The sequence below is a fragment of the Solanum dulcamara genome, chromosome 7, assembly GCF_947179165.1.
Source record: "Solanum dulcamara chromosome 7, daSolDulc1.2, whole genome shotgun sequence".
Lineage (NCBI taxonomy): Eukaryota > Viridiplantae > Streptophyta > Magnoliopsida > Solanales > Solanaceae > Solanum > Solanum dulcamara.
The window spans coordinates 8,461,616-8,476,622 of record NC_077243.1 but is presented as its reverse complement, the minus strand read 5'-3'; the positions used below and the strand labels follow the sequence as shown (position 1 = coordinate 8,476,622).

The 15,007-nt window shown below is 31.2% G+C and overlaps 1 long non-coding RNA gene across 1 annotated transcript; it reads right to left on the bottom strand.

Moving 5' to 3' along the window:
* LOC129896028 (uncharacterized) lies at positions 1-2,259 on the bottom strand. Its single transcript, XR_008767900.1, has 3 exons — positions 2,078-2,259; positions 1,173-1,214; positions 1-335 (listed from the first exon to the last, which is right to left on the bottom strand). It is a non-coding gene; the product is annotated as an uncharacterized LOC129896028 (long non-coding RNA).
* Between the last annotated feature and the right edge of the window lie 12,748 nt (positions 2,260-15,007).

The window sequence follows — 15,007 nt, the reverse complement described above, 5'->3', positions numbered from 1 at the left end:
AAAATTAGCTATTTCTTGGGGAGTCTTAATTGTCAAAAATAAGATAACATAATACGTAAGCCGACAAGGCTTTCACTCCGAATGTAAATGTCCAAAAACATATGTCATACTAGTACACCAGACAACATCTACATACAACCCACTCATATGTCTACAGACCTCTAAGAGAATTAACAATAGCATATGACGGGACAGGGCCCCATCGTACCCCTAAATACACAAATATATACATTATAAGGATTAGTACCCAAAGTTTGGGCTCCGAGACAATGGAGCACTTCAAACTCGTTGAGTAGAATCCTAAGTTGGCGGCTCTCCAAAATAAGTATCTGTACCTGCGGGCACGAAACGCAGCCCCCCGAAGAAGGGGGTCAGTACGAAATATGTACCGAGTATATAAAGCATAAAATATCGTAAAGGAGATCACATCTGAAATAAAGATTCAGGAGTCAAGTATCATAATCAATAAATCACTGTACCTATGTCTTATAAAATAAAGACATGCATATCATCATCATATATCGTACCTGGCCCGTTATGGAACTCGGTGTCACAATTATATCAATATATCGTCATATGTATATATATACCATACCCGGCCCTCTAGCAAGGGACTCGGTGAATAGAGTAGTGTACACTGATACCGTACCCGGCCCATTATGGGACTCGGTGCCATAATCATATCATCATATCATTATAATATCATATTATCATATCACGTACCCGGCCCTCTAGTAAGGGACTCGGTGAATAATGTAGTGGAATTCATACATGATAACATACCCGGCCTATCGTAGGACTCGGTGAATAATACCATAACAATATGCACGAATAAGGTATCATTAGCAACCTTGTGAAATTTGATCATTATCGGAGACTTAATAGAATAAGCAAAATAGTCCATCATTTGAAACCCAAGACAATAGTCATTATGAATCACACCAATTATGGATTATACTAAAATATGAATTATACCACAACATGAGTTATACCAACTAGGATGGCTGGAATCATACACATGAGTCAAGACATAACAATATAAATTTTGAAAATCAAGAACGGTAGCCATCCGAGTATATCTACGAATAAGAGTTTCTTTGGAATTTAAGCATACGTCATTCTTTCGTTTCATATGGATCATGCCAAAAGAAGAAAATGTTAACTTTACATACCTTTAGCGTTTATACGTATATGTTGTCCAATATTGTCTCAACCTATATTAAAACGTTAAGCACTATGATTAAGCTATGGACAAGAATAAAACGTAGTTTATCGTTAGTAGGTTATTTCTAAAAAAAATTGGACAGCACCTCCCCTATACCGCTCACTTTTCCCACTTTCAAATCAGCCATATAATCATCAACCAACATCAACAATCCAAAATATTGACACAAAATAAGATTTATTATTCATGTTACCAAAGCAGTAAATTCGGAAGTCAAGTACCTCACGTTGTATCTAAATTTTGAAAATGAAAACGGCAAAACTGGAATTTATAACCTTCATGAAACATTTAGATCTTTGTCTTAAGTTTCCAATGCAAAAGAAATCAACTCAAAATTCATTTTCTACAAAGAGATATCATCAAAATACGAACAGCTATACATGAAGGAATTTTCAATCCAGAATCTGGACAGAATTTGTCCTATGATTCATGCTCAGTTTTCGACATAATAACAGCAGATATAGACTAAGACATAAACATAAGAGTTGTAGGTACGTGTATTAGCTTTCCAAAACATGTTTAATATCTAAAATCTAAGGTCTACACAATGAGATATTCCAGAATTACTACCAGCTACTCAATTCCAAAAACGAGTTTGAACATTCACAATCTTCATACACCTTTTTCCTCCAAATTCAAGAACAACAACTCATCAACAACATCAAAACAATATCAACCATTATTATACATCATCACTAACCTAATTTCATCCATTTAATCTACCTAAAACAACCCTTTAACCCATAAATCTCAACAAATCACCAAACTAGTTTATAACACTATTTTCTCCGTTCTAATCCGTTAAAACTCTAACTAAACTTGTTAACAATGAAAAGGAAACTTTAATATTACCTTAAATTTGCAGCACCACATAAAATCTTCTCCTTATTGGTTGATTTCTAGCTCAAATTGAAGCCAACGCGACGTACAACAATTTTCTCTTCATGAGCTTCGGATTTCGGGACTTGAATTTTGGTCGGATTTGGGATTTTTCTCAAGAACTCCCTTTCTCTCTCTCTCTGGAAATTTCCAGAATTATGTTGATCTTTGTATGAAGGAATAGTTACAAAAAAAATCAGATTTAATTTTGTGGGTATTGGGCCTGACCCGAATTAGAATTGGGTTGGGCCGAATTCACTATTTAGTTTGGCCTGTCAGACTTAAAACGTCTATATCTTATTACTCCGATATCACATTTCGTCCCACGACCTATGGTTGGAAAGATATTTCAATTATCTACAACTTTCATGTTGAGAGTTTTCCCAAATTCTCAAATTATAAAGAGGTTAGGGCCTCTCGAAGTCAGCTTACCCGAAACGTAACTTTAAGAAAAACATATTTGATGGCTTCTATTTTGATTCGGCTTAAGGGTCCTTCTTGAGATGTATTTTACTACACATAAATTATTCATATAACTTGGCATCTACAACAAATCATGTCCTTTTAAAATTCAAAATTAAAAGCCCTTGAATTTATAATCGTTAGCTTACGAATAATCCAAAATGCAAAAATACGGAATGTAACAGTTGCATTTATAGAGTTTGAGTAGTTAGTTACAAGTCACTATCAACCTACAACTAACATCTAACAAACTTCAACTAACTTCTAACAAATTATTAACCATGGTAGCTTGCATATGGTTAACATGTATACTATTATATATCAATGTTATACGAAAATAGTGAAAGAAAATTATGTTACGTATAGTACTCTTTAAACTAGGATAACAACGACTCACCAAAAAAAAGAAAAAAAAAAGAGAAACTTGTTTTGTAATATGTCATCTTTTTTTAATACTTGTTGCAAGGGTATTTATTTTAGGGGGGAAACCTAACTTGTTTTGTTTAATATATACAGTTTTTTGAGTCCACACAACCCATCAACAATGGGAGTGGAAGTGCTACATAATTAGGAGTATGAGGCATGTGACTTGTGAGGCATGTACTATGCTTGTACTTGCACAAGATTCCAATAACTGCACAGCCCATTCAATTTGATTATAATATTTTATCCAATGTTCGATAGACGATAAGGATGGGAGATCGCTCATGTTTCAAATAATACGTATCTTTTTAAATCTTTCATATTTTTGTCTCAGACGTACTGGTCAATTTTTTTTAATTACATGATGGGACAGGCAAAAGGGAATGGGATATTATAACCATTGAAATTTTATGAAATTCTACCAGATAAGTTCAATTTTAATAAAGTTTCTTGAAAATTGCTCATAAAGGGTAATATAATTCCATAAAAAGATTAAAATATGACCGAACACTTATTGACAATCAAATATTTCAACAAGATCTACAAAATTCTTTTATGGAGATCAAATAAATCTCAAGAAAATCTACATCATCTTAGTTCGAGAAATATGTTAGTACGTTACTATCGATTTTCGAATCACTTAAGAGAAAAAAATCAAGAGATAAACAGATTTGTACTCACAATTTTGATGAATAAAATCACATCCTTTTTTATTTATTTTATAATTACAATATATTTTCTATATTTGAGGAAAAAATATTGCAACAGTTACGCTATTCATGATGGAATTAAACTCTTACCAAAAGGTAAAACATTCATTAAGTAAGCTAATCTTCAATCCCTTGTGTGAGTTATCCCTCTCCATCTTTACTTGTTCGTTATACTAAAAATAGAATCCAACAATACTTGTTTAGTTTGAAAAATCAATGAATTATTTACTCATTTGTGGCCATTTACCCTAGCTATTAGATACTCCCTCGGTCCCCTTTTAATTGTCATGTATATTAAAAATAATTATTTCAAAATAGTTGTCAATCTAAACGATCAAGAGATAATTAATTATATTACTCTAACTTTTTTCTTAGCATTAATTATTCTAGAATTAAGAGGTACATATATAAATAAATTAAATAATTAATAAGGGATATATTTGTCAAACAACACTTTTAATTAATACTCCCTCCGTCCCTTTTTACTTGTCAAATTTTAACTTGGTACATCTATTAAGAAAAAAATTATTGATATAGTGAGTTTACCATTTTACCCCTATTAATTAATAGAGTCTTAAATATATTTACTCACTATATTTTTCAAAGACATTAAATCAACATGAATAAATTGAGAGTATAATAGGAAGGGAAAAAATTGTCCTTCCTTGATTTGTCAAAAATTACAATTAAAAGGAAAATCAAATTAGGAAATTTTTGACAAGTAAATAGAGACGGAGAGAGTATTTTCTTAAGGATTGTGTCAAACCTTATAATGACAACTAAAAAGGGACGAAGGAATTACTAATCAATCTCTAATACATTTTCAAAAGCATTCTATTTAATATATTCAAAAAGGATAATGTAGTAATAGTATTCCTATTATTTATTATTTCCTCCATTTCAAAATAATTGAATTGTTGAATACGACACACATCTTAAGAAAAAAAATAAAGATATAAATTAGTCATGTTTTTTTCATTTTTGCCCTTTTCAAACTACATGCTAACCTTAGAAATTTAATTAATGAAGGGTAAAATTGGAAAAAATATATTAAATATCTATCTTGAATAGTGAGCAATTCAATTATTTTGAACACTAAAAAAATACTCCAACAATTCAATTATTTTGAAATTGAGGGAATATTTCTTAAGGCATGTGCCAAGTCAATAATGAATAACTATTGTTGGACAAAAAAAGTAATTAATTTTGTAGGTTATTAATTATAACAATTTTTTTCATCAATTTTTTTTCATAATATGTACATATAATGATTTTACAATAAAGTATATATGTATAAGCAATTCTCTGAAAAATCTTGTAGCAGTTTACTTAGATATCAAACAGCCAACTTGCGAATAACTCAATCAGGATTCTCTCAGAAAATGCTAACAAAACGCTAATATTTTCTCTCAAATAAAATACATGTCCAAATAAGTTTTCAAATATTTATTTTTCAGCTTAAACTTCACAAGGCCAACCCAATTTCTCGTTTGGCCCCAGTTGATCCTACCGTTAAGATATTCATGGCTTTAACGCAATTGAAGACACAGATTCTTGGACCATCTTTTTTGTTTAAGAAAATGACACCTACACGTAAATAATGGCATGTCTTGTCTTTATGAATATGCAATAATCATATCAATACAAGGAAGCTTCGCAGAACCCTAGAAATTTTTGTTTCTTTCGTTGATTTATTCTTCAAGCAACGTGTCAAAGTAAATCAGTGGTTCGTCCTTTGTTGCTTTTGTTCGATTGTTCATTAAAGAGGGACTATGATATATATGAAAAAAATCTAGACGATTTCGAATTCAGTTTGAGGAAAATTAAACTTGTAATTTTGCATTATATTATTGTAATGTAGTTAATTAGTTTTAAGTACATTTAATTTGCAATCCTCCAACTCAAGGTTAGATTAAAAAATACATTATACTTTAATGAGAAATTATCATGCATGAACATTATATTATCTTGAATAAAATATTTAAATTGTTCGATTGATTGGTATATACGAAAGATGATGCTCTCGGTTAAGCATCTAATTAGGGGCGTTCACAATTTGGGTAAAAATCGATTCAAATAAAAAAATCAAACAAAATTGATTTTTTATTTGATTGGCTTTGGTTTGATTTTACATTTTTAAAAATCGATAATATTTCGTTTGGTTTTAATTTTATTTAAAAATACCAAAAAAATAATCGAACCAAACCGACAAATTATACACACAATATATTATTTTTATGAAAAAAAAATTATGCAAAAAATACAGCACGCTAATTTAAAATAGTAAGGTATACAACCAAATTATTAGCTTATGCATTCAATTAGTTTATGTTGTTTAATACATTGAATTAGCTAACAATATAAGCAGGAAGTTAGACATAATTAAAGTTTTAATATAAGAATTATAAGATTCAAAATGACACGAAGACAATTATTTTTTTTGGATGAAGTATTCTCTTTTTCCTCTTTTGAATGAACCGTTTCTTTTATTTTTATTTATGGTTAATAAATAAATAACCGAACCAAACCAAACTAAAATTTATGACAACCAAACCGATGAATGTATTTTTGATTTGATTTTAATAATTTTAAAACCGATTAAATTAGTTTAATTTTAATTTTGATCAATAACCGATCCGTGAACACCCCTACACCTGATATCCGAATACAATTCAACGAGATTGCGTTAGGCCGTTAGCATTATGTCAAATAAAAAAAAATGAATTGTTTGAATAAATAAATTAAATACGCGGTTGCACACAATATATATCTATGAAAAATATTTCTGAATAGAATTCTTATGATCTTGACTGATATATGTGAGATGATTAAAATGGATGCTTAGTCAGGAGCTGAGGATAGGATTCTTATAACATTTTGGGTGTTGAGTCCCGCATCGATTCTTTAGGGATGGGGAAATGTGTCCACACATGTTGTTACTTTTAGTCCAAAAAATTTAAATAGAATGTTTTGACTCACTCTCCATTTAAATTTTTTAAATTATGTGACTAGTGCCAACTCCTTTTGCTAAAATCTAAAAGTGTAGCCCTCTAATATGGAATTGTACAGTTTTAAAGTACTAGATGAAATATAATTCACGAAAAGCTTATCGTATAAAAGGTTTAAAGAGAAAGGCGTATTTTGAGTTGGGTAAATAATTAATGATCAGTAAAAGATTAAAGACTTAAAGTGTTATAATCCACTAAGAAATAACACCCGTACGTGTACACAAGCCAACTTATATTAGAAAATGAAAGAGTGGAAAAGAAAAAAAGGTACTAATGCATGTGATTAGTAGAATCTATGAAAGTCTCATGAGTCGTGAGTTTTTTGTTGTTTATTAAACTAATGTGTTCCTTGATGTTACTTTTAAGAAATTAGTCAGCTTTTGCTATTGCCCTAACTTTCTACATAAAAAATGATCTCAAAATATAAGTGGGGCCAAAATCTTTTGAGAATGCAACATTGAAACCACAGAAGAATCCAATGTCCATTGTTAGGCAAACGAAATAGAAACAAGACCTAACTTATTGATTGTGAGGCGTGAATTTACAAATATATCCAGGGAGTGAGTATTAATGTTTTGATTTTGTATGATTGAGTTACGAAAACGCAATGATATATTCTATATCTAAGTAGAATTCTTTCTGGTTAAACAACCTATTCTAGTATTTTTAATTGCTTTGAAATAATTAAGACATTTTCTAGAAAAAAATAAGATCAGAGTCACCTTCTGGCTACAATGTACTTGATTGTATAGGGCCAATACAAATATTCAATATGTTCTTCTTGCACAAGGATGATCTTTTCGAAGAATTCAGTCTCCCTTTTTCTTTTCACAGTTGTTCCTAAGTGTGAAATCGGTAAATGGCTCAAGTTTGTATCATTAAAGTATTTGATGATGCAAACTTGAGCATTTCCCTTTTGAGCTGTTGTTTGGATTAATTCAATTAATTGTTTGGGTTGAAATTTCTAAACGTAACAGATGTTTTCCTACATTGTATAAATGATATGATACGAGGAGCGTATTGTAACAAAATATGTCTAATATCTCAATCAACATCTCAAAGAGGTTTAATATGTTTTTTTAAAAATAAAACAAATAAATTTATATCAATAGATAGAGCGTCTAGCGGCCTTTTATTAATAATAAATAAAATCCTCAATGTGAATAAGTACAAGTAAGGGGGGGCTAGGCCTTATCTTACCAATCCTAATGAGGTACCAAACCTCTACTAATTAACAAGCATGGAGAAAATAAGAACTAAAGAAAACTAAGTATTCTATGATCATCACAGGAGTTTATAATACACTCTATGATGATATGACAAATGAGGTTTAATATGTGTTTGATCTAGAGGAAAAAATATTTTTCGATTTTCTATGTTTGATTGGTCAAAATGTTAGAAAAATATATTTTCTCTAGAAAAATAAACTCCTTAAAAATGAGGAAAATGACTTCCCCAAAGAAAGTCGGAAAAACAAGTTGCATAATTGACATTCCAAGTTTATTATCTACTCTCCACCCTCCTAATCCCCCAACCACTACCCCTTGACCATCCCACTCCCTCCCGCTCCCGAATCTCCACTCCCCATCTCACTCTGCCTCTATAGTATTTTGCTAGGCAACATATAAATACTATTAGAATAATATTTTCTTGCTTACTTACTCAACATTAGAAAATAAATAATAAAATTTAATTATTTTTCAAGAAAATATTTTTTAGTAAATCATTTTCCGTGGGAAATATTTTCACCCTATAGTGGTTATTTGGGGGTAATAATAATATGGCATGCACTTGCAACTTACCTTCTTTTAAACATGACTCTAACGTTTGAGACATTCAGTTTTGATCGTTTTAAAATAATCAAAGAGCAAGAGGTCGACAATTGTAGAAGGAAAAGTTCCAAAAAGAGTGAAGCTGACGTGGTCATGCTTTAATAATCAATATTCATCGATCAACCTCGACTATCGTTATATATAATACTATATATATTCTTGTTCGTTTCTGATTGTCGATTTCTTCATTAAAAACATTCCTTTTCAAATGTTTGTTCTCGTTATAACTCTTACCGAGGTGGGGATGTCCAGCAGAGTCAAAAAAATTATTTTTAAAAAAATAATATATATATATATATATATATAAATACGACAACAACAAAAACTGTCACATATCCATTAAAATTTTCTAACATTTTTCAGAAAATTTATAAACTGTTTTTCAATTTTTTCATATTCAAATAGATCAAAAAATTTAAAAAATATTTTTTAAAAAAATAAAAAAAAATAACTTTCCTAACAAAAATAAAAAACACAAATTCCATATGGGACATTCCATAATAATTATGTTATTTCCACCCTCTATCCTCCAACACCTCATCTTCAATCATCCCCATTTCCCTGTAGCCTCAATCTCCACCACCCTTGTCCCCGCATCTTTGGACCCTCACCCCACGAAGTATTGTCTATATTGCATATTAATGTTATTAGAAGGCGGAATCCATCGGTGGCCCCTCAAAGTTGGCACCAACTTTCACTTAGACACTTCAAATAAGATTTGTTCATTTTAGACACCTCAAGTAAGGTTTCGATGTGTCATTTTGACACTTTTTTTTTACAATCACCCAAATATCTAAAGTGTGTGTAATACACTTGCCGCTGATGTGTCAAAGTGACCAATTAAATGAAGTTAATGACCACTTTTTTTTCTAATCAAAAGTCATTATTTTAAAATTATTTTTGATATATCTGTCACATTTCTTCATTTAATTGGTCACTTTGACACATCAGCGTCAAGTGTATTACACACACTTTAGATATTTGGGTGATTGTAAAAAAAAGTGTCAAAATGACACATCAGAACCTTACTTGAGGTGTCTAAAATGAACAAAGCTTAGTTGAGATGTCTAAGTGAAAGTTGGTGTCAACTTTGAGGGGCCACCGATGGGTTAAGCCTTATTAGAATAAAATATTTTTTTATTAACATAACAAATACAAAAAATAAAAAAATAAAAAATTTTCTGAAAAAATATTTCGAAGCTCCTACCAAAGACACCATAAGAGTGAACAAACTTATTGCTACATTGAAGAATAAATAAAGATTAAACTTCCTTGGTCAGTTTTTCAATTTATTTGACTTTTCCATTCGAAAAATAAAAGTATTGTTATTTGGAATATTAGATACCTTTTACACCTAATGTATTTAAATAATCTTATGCCTTAAAAACACTGTTAACGTTTTATTTTGGAATAACCGGTTGTTATATATTTCATATGACTTTATTGCTTAAACTTTAATTATTAAAAATAGGTGAACAATTAATATTCTTTTGGTATCAATTATAATATACGAGCAATTCATTATTCGTACTGGTCTAATAAAGTCTTTCTCTACAAGTAAAAACCATGGGTGCCAACTTAATTTAAATGGAATTCATTATGACCAGAAGTTGTGCGTAACTACTTCTAATTTGTCGTTAGATAAGTATACTTTTTTGCAATAACAAGAAAAAGGGAAAGCAAAACCCAACTCCACAATGAACGAATATTTAGTACGACCTTCGCATTACCACAAGGCGTACATTAAAAAAAATCAAAATAAAGTATAACTACCTTTTCTTTTTCAATTTATAGAACACTTTGTTGTGATATAAAAGCTGATAAAAAAAATTTAGTGTGTTAATAAGAAGTTAGTTAGAAGCAGGGGTAGATTAGTCATTTACTGATTAATAGGTAGTTAGATAACAAATTCAGTTTGTAACTAATCACTGCTATATATACAACAGTTAGTTAGTATAATCACAAGGCTTCAATGTTAGATTCAATGAGAGATCAATAGATTTGCTTCTCTTCTTCTTCTTCTTCTTTCTTCTCTCAGAATCGCAGTTTCCTCACTTACGTTCATGGTATCAGAGCTTATCACAGTGATTACTGTGAGAAGTGATCTGATTTTTGAGTCAAAAAATCGAGGCTAGATTCATAGATTCATCCAATTTTAATATTGATCTACAGATCGAAGTTCCATTGAAGCTGAAATCTGCATTCAACATTTACTTCTGCAACAAAATTTCAAAGGAACTTAGTATTTCCAGAAATTGAAGAAATGTCAGGTGAAAATGCAGCAGCACTAGATCCATCTCAGAATCTCAATCAGAACCACAACAATACTCAACGAGCTGGTATACCTATTTCTATCTCTTCGAATAGCAATTTCATACAAGGACAAGGAATTGACTATAGTCATCATCTATTTCTTAGCCTTACTGATGTAAGTGGAATTAGCATGATCTCATTTCAGCTGCTTGGTGTTGAGAACTACATCTTATGAAATCGATCAATTAAACTGGCTTTCTTAGGAAGGAACAAGTTAGGATTAGTTGATGGAACATGCAGGAAGGAAATGTATAGTAAAGAACTATGGCGCAATGGAAAAGGGTGAATGTTATTATTTTATCATGGTTAATGAATTCAGTTTCAAAGAGTTTACTTAGTGGAATTGCATTTGCTTCAAGTACTTTGAATGTGTATACTGATTTGCAAAAGAGATTTGATAGAGTAGATGGATCAAGGACCTATAGTTTACACAAAGATATTGTCACTTTATAGCAGGGTACTGCTTTTGTTTCTGTATATTATACTAGGCTAAAAATCTTATGGGATGAGTTTGAAGTGTTAGTGCCTTCCCCCTGCTGTAACTGTGAAAAATTTAGAGGGTTTGAAGCTCACATGAATAGACAAATGCTATATCAATTTTTAATGGGACTGAATGAATCATATCATCAAGATAGGAGTCAGATCCTCATAGTAGATCCATTACCAACTATAAATCAGGCATATGCCATGATAGTAGGAGATGAGAGCCAAAAATTTATTGTTACGGGTATAAGTAATTTGGGACTAAACTCTGCTACTTTAGAGTTTGCTGCTATGTACTCTAAAGTTGGTAGTAGTTTAGGTGTTAGTCAGAGGTTCAAGAAAAATACACTCTTAATTTGTGATTTTTGTAAGTATAAAGGTCACACCAAAGAGTTTTGTTACAAGGTAGTTGGATATCTATTGAAGTTCAAGTCCAAGAGAAAGGTACAAAGTGCAAACACTGCTTATGCTAACACTAATGGTTCTTCTGGTCAAACTCAGCAACCAGTTTAAACTTATTTTTCTTATGGTTTGAACACAAATGTGAGTGACGCACCAGTGTAGGGAAGGAAGCCTCATCAACAACACAGTATTAATAGAGTTCCAGCTGAAGTTTCTACATTCAATAAGCTTATAAGTCAAGCTGAGAAAGATGTCAAACAGTTACTTCAAGGTTGTACATTCACAAAAGATCAATATGAGCATATTCTTAAAATGATGAATCAAAAATCAGGATCAGGAGCTACTATATATGATTGTAATATGGCAAATGTTGCAGGTAAAGCCTTATTTGTTACTGAAAATAGTGATGTATGGATTGTAGATACAGGTGTAACAAATCATATGGTCTCTAATTTAGATATGCTAAAAAATGGTTCTGTATCAAACTTGATGTTCCTAAGGATGTATTTTTACCAAATGATAGTACTACACAAGTAACTCATATTGGTTCTTGTAGTCTATCAGCTAGAAGTGTTATTACCAATGTGTTTCATATACCAGAATTCAAGTATAATTTAATGTCTGGCAGCAAAATAACAAATGAATTAGGATGCTCAGTCTCCTTCTTTTCTGACTATTGTATTTTTCAGGAGATTTACACTAGAAAGATGAAGGAAGTTCGTAAAGAAAAAAGAGGTCTATATTTGTTGTGGAGAAACTTAACTCATAGTAATGACAATAATACTAAGAAGTTTATTTTTGCTGTTGATACAACCCATTCAGAAGTCAAAGAGTCAGATATGGAGTTATGACATCAAAGACTTGGATATGTATCTTCAATAGTATTGTACTTTCTAAGATGTTTACTATGAATAAACAAACTTTGTGTAAGGTGTCTAAGTGTTTAGTTTGTCTACTTGCAAAGCAAACAAGACCTGTTTTTCCTTTTAGTTGCATCAAAAGTAATAATTATTTTGACTTGATACATGTTGATCTCTGGGGACCCTATAATACACCTACTTTTAATGGAAATAAGTATTTTCTTACAATAGTTGGTGATTTTTCAAGAATGACCTGGTTATTTTTTCTTAAACAAAAGTCAGATGTTTGTGTGTCTCTTTAAATATTCCTTCAACATGCTAAGAATTAGTTAAACAAAGTAGTCAAGATTCTAAGATCTGATAATGGTACAAAATTTGTTAATTCAGTATGTGATACTATGTTTAAAGAGTTGGGCATTATTCATCAAAGATCTTGTCCTTATACCCCTCAGTAAAATGATGTTGCTAAGAGAAAACACAAACATCTGCTAGAGGTAACAAAAACTTTGAGGTTTCAAGCTAAAATACCTATAAGATTTTTGGGTCATTGTGTCCTAGCTGCAGCTTATCTCATTAACAGACTTTCTAGTAGTGTGATTGAGTATAAAACTCCCTATAAAAGGCTATATGACATCAAACCAGTTTATGTCCACATGAGATATTTTAAAGTACATAAAGGGTATATTTTATTTAATTTGGTCAACAGATCTTTCTTTATTAGTAGAGATGTTATCTTTAGGGAGGATATCTTTCCATTTGCCAAGGCTGATAGTTTTGATTAGCAGGAGTTGTTTGTAGATAATCTGCAAGGGTCAGGTATGGTTGTTCAGGATTTTACTTAAAAGGCTCTTGTGATATTAACACAACCTGTCATATCAAAGGGTGTAGATACGAGTTATGAATAAGTCAATGTGGAGAAAACTGAAGTGGATCTCAAACTCTCTGAGGTACAGGTACCTATTAAGCTCACAAGCCTACCTGATGATGCAGTTGTTCCTAGAGTATCAGATATCATAGAGGTTTCAACTGTCACTAGAAGATCTACAAGATCTAAATAGACTCCTCTATGATTGAAAAATTTTGTTTCCCTAAATATAACCAAAGATGTTCAGAACCCCTTGTCTAATTATGTGAGCTATTCTCAGCTCTCACCCTTCTATCAGTGTTATATTGTTGCTACTTCAACTATGACAAAATCTACTAATTATGCAGAAGCCATCAAGGATTCGAGATAGGTTGATGCTATGCAAGCTGAGATTCAGGCCTTAGAAAGCAATAAGACATGGGAGATTACTATCTTACCTGCAAGAAAAAAGTCTATTAGTTGTAGATGAATTTATAAAATTAAGTACAAATCCACAAGAGAAATAGAAAGGTTCAAAGCAAGATTAGTTGCAAAGGGCTATAGTCAGCAATAAGGAATTTATTACAAGGAGACTTTTTCTCCAATTATGAAGATGGTCACAGTGAGGTCTATCTTATCTATTGCAGCTTCCAGACAGTGGCATATCCATCAAATGGATGTTTTCAATACTTTTCTACAAGGAGATTTAGATGATGAATTTTATATGCATCTTCTTCGGGGGTTTGTTGGTCAAGGGGAGGAGGTGTGTAGATTAAAAAAATATTTATATGGACTCAAGCAGGATCCAAGATAATGGAATCACAAACTTACTAAGGCTCTACTTTCTCTTAAGTTTAAACAAAGTCAATATGATTACTCCTTATTCATTAGAAAATCAGAAGAAGAAATAACAATTATACTTGTGTTTATAAATGACTTGTTGATAATTGGCAGTAGTTTGAAGTTGATAGAAGAAACAAAGAAGGCTTTATAAAAGGATTTCAAGATGAAAGACTTAGGGGAGTTCAAATATTTTTTGGAAATTAAATTTACAAGGTCCACAGAAGGGATACTAATGCATCAGAAGAAATATGATCTTGAACTTATAGCAGAGGTTGGTATGACAGCAGCGAAGCCTGCAGGAATACGTATAGATGTTAATATCAAACTAGCATCAAAGCAGTATGATGAATAAGTGAATAAGAAGCAAGAAGAATCAGATAATCCTTTGATAGATCAAACAGTATAACAAAAAATTATATGCAAGCTTTTGTATCTCAATATGAAAAGATCAGACATATCTTTTAGTACTCAGATATTAAGTCAGTTTCTACATCAGTCAAAAAAGTCTCACATGGATGCTGCACTAAGAGTGGTCAGGTGGTTAAAGAGGCAACCTGGACAAGATGTACTACTGTCCAGTTACTTAGATAATCAGGTTACTGCATTTTGTGATGCATACTGAGCTTCTTGTTTACTCACCGAAAAGTCTGTTACAAGTTAAATAATTAAGATTGGGAAATCTTTGGTATCATGGAAAGCCAAGAAGCAAACCACAATATCAAT